The 3172-nt window shown below is 34.5% G+C and overlaps 1 pseudogene; it reads left to right on the top strand.

Annotated features, from left to right (window-relative positions):
* The first annotated feature begins 2579 nt into the window (after positions 1–2579).
* LOC138397826 (U2 spliceosomal RNA) lies at positions 2580–2754 on the top strand (annotated as a pseudogene).
* The last annotated feature ends 418 nt before the right edge of the window (positions 2755–3172 follow it).

Raw genomic sequence — 3172 nt, 5'->3', positions numbered from 1 at the left:
TATAGTCCAATGAAACTGATTGTGGACTTCTTCCCTCCAGAACTGTGAGAGAATTAATTTGTGTTGTTTAAGCCACTAAGTTTGTGGCTGTTACAGCAGCGATAGGAAACTAATACAGGTACAAATATTCATTTTCCAAGAACAAATATGTAGGTAAATGATAGTTAAAACCATGAATCTATATGCAATTTCCCAGAAAGGGTGAGGAAAATATAGGGGTTAGCATTCTGAGAATTAAAAAAATTTAAGAGATCGCTGGAGCAACAATACTTAGGAGTGCAACCAAGAATAGATGATTAGGGCAATATCAGGAGAACCAGAAGAGTGTGGCATTATAGAACTCAAGGTTATAAACAGAAGTAGGAAGAAAAAAGTGATCAATCAGCAGGTTCAAATATAGGACAAAGTTCTTTATAATTTAATGGGAGGTGTATAGTACAGTGAGCGGAGACAGGCTGGCAGAGAAATTGGAGGAAGAGAGTATATCATCTTTGAGCATACATATTTCAAAGCACTAAGAACATAAAGGAAACAATCTGATGTGAAGCTTTGATATCAAGTTCAAACTAGTCTTTTTTGTACTCCTATCCTGTACTACTTCCGTGGAATTCTGTTGTCTGCAATGGATATTCCAGCTTTCTCTTTGTAGCACAACTTGTTTCATTGATACATCAATTGATGTTTATTAAAATAATGCATATATTACCTCTCATTGAAATATTTTTATTTCACGCTTTTGGAAAATAAGGTTTTGTTCAATTTAAAGGATGATAAACATCAAGAAAATGGGATCTGTGTGGGAGAAGGTAGCAGGCCATTAACAGTGAAATCATGGCAGTATTACAGCTATCTTCACATATCAACGGCTCCTAACCACTGAACTGACTGTGCATCATTTCCTTCAGATGCACAACTCTATATGTTAACTGTCACAGTCCTCAATTTACCATGCAGAAATAGAGATGTGAGAGTTTAACAAACTTACTGAAGGCCATAGCTAATAAGTAGCAAAACCAGGCGTTCAATCCATGTCTATTTCAATCCAAATTCTAATTCATTCCACTATTCCATTCCCTGTTGGTCTACAGGATGGGACAAGTAAGAAGGAAATTGTATTTCATAGACAATAAATCATCAGTCTCCTCAAAAGAGACACTTTTTCACAAAAGTAAGGTCTTCCATAAAGTTTCTATAATAAAAAGTTATATCATAGTATTTTTAATACTGGCTAGTTTTATTTCATTGGTTACGTGCAATGAGCTCTTCAATTGATGTTTGCATGACGAAGATGCAGCATAATTTTCACTTTTACCACTTCAATGACTTTTATACTTAGCAACTGACCTTAATGTATGAAAGGTATTTTAAACTTTATGTCTTATTAAAAATATTTAAGCTGGTGCATATTTTGAACTATTCTCAGTAAGTTAGTAACATATGATTTTCTTGAACTGTATATTTTATAAATGCCATAACTACATAAAATGTGCAAAATATAATAATAAAAATTCAATATTTATCAGATATTTCATTTTTTTTCTAAATTAAGTGTTTCCTCTATAAATGTAAACTGTTCCACTTTTTATGTTTTCCTCGTTTCAGAGATTTTCCTGCAATTTCACTTCAAGTATTGGTGCAAGTGCAGCTGCGGTTCTTAAGGAGGTGTTTATACCACTTCTTGTGCAGAGTTCATCTATCATATTCAACTTACATATTTCAAGAATTAAAATTTAGAATGACAGTGGCAAAATGCATTTGAAACCAGATAGTTCTCCACAAATGCAATGTCCATAAGGAAAAGTTGAAGTCAGCCAAACCCAAACATAAATTTGGGGAATACTTCTGTATAATCTTTTGCTCAAACAAGTGCAAAAATGTTTAAGATTTGAGTTCTCAGCTAGGCATAAAATTGAATATAAGCACTATATTGAAAAAACATTATTAAAAAGGACTTAAATGTAAAAACAGAATAATTCACTGCTCTTTTCATAAATCGCTATTTTAAATGTGTTCGACGTTCCTACATCCCATCCTCTGGTTCCAGAGGACCTTTTCAACAAAGTACAGAACATTTCATGTCCCCTTCTTAAAAACTTGGTTGATTATCTTTGCTGACCACAGAATAACATTAAAACTGCTTTACTACAGCATTCCCAAATCCCTCATGATGTGGCATGAATTTGTTTTCAGACTTTTCTTTTCTCTGGGATGGAACCGTCATCTTAACTGTCCCCCAAACATTGCATGTAGTGAAGAATCTGTATATACCGTATGAGCAAAATGTAAAGCCTGGCAATTAAAAAATTAGTTAAATTCTATCAGAAATTCTTATCATATGTTTAATATTTATGTATTAGCCACACATCAAACCCCAGCTTAAGTGCAATATCTGTCTAAAGCCATTCTAAGTAGCCTAGGTCCAGATCTTCACGCTCTCTGGTGTCCTGCAGTCCCACTCTCGTCAAACCTCTAATGCAATAGATTATGTATTACATTGAAAGTTTTTGGCTACATGCCTGACTCCCTCATTGGACTGTGCATTCTATGAAAGTAGGGAGGGACTCATTGATTCTTCTTCAGTCGCTTCTCAGCCTTTTGGCTAACACCAAATGTAGTACCTGTTCTTATCAGTTCAATGTCTTATTCTTCTTCAGATCCCTGGAGCTCAACATAGGATTAATTTCTTACTTTCATATCTGAACATATTATCTTGTTAGAATTACAAATTATTTTGGATATTATAAAAAAACATATGGTAAATATGACATATAAGACCACATCAGATTTTGGGGGACTGAACCCCGTAATCATCATCATAATATTTCTGCAGTGAAACAGAACATGGTAATCATTAGAGCTTTCCACCAAATTTATAGCTCTTTCCCCTACCAGGTACACAGTAGGATTATACTTCTTGTGTTGGGGAGGAGCCATGTAACTATTTCTGATTGTTACTAGAAGTGATGGCGTCATTTCTAGGTTCAAGTATTAATTATTAATGCAAAATCCTCCAGAGTTTTCTCTACCTCTCTAGCATGACAGCCAGCAGCATTTGAGATGGACAATCTATCAACCTCGGTTCCTGAGTGACTATGTCAAATCATGATAGACATCTTATTTTAAGTTACTAGGTTTGGGGTTTGTTACTACAGCATAACCTAGGTCATTCCAA

Source organism: Eulemur rufifrons, chromosome 16, assembly GCF_041146395.1.
Source record: "Eulemur rufifrons isolate Redbay chromosome 16, OSU_ERuf_1, whole genome shotgun sequence".
Taxonomy (NCBI): domain Eukaryota; kingdom Metazoa; phylum Chordata; class Mammalia; order Primates; family Lemuridae; genus Eulemur; species Eulemur rufifrons.
The sequence above is the reverse complement of the archived record's forward strand: the minus strand, read 5'-3'. Positions and strand labels throughout refer to the sequence as shown.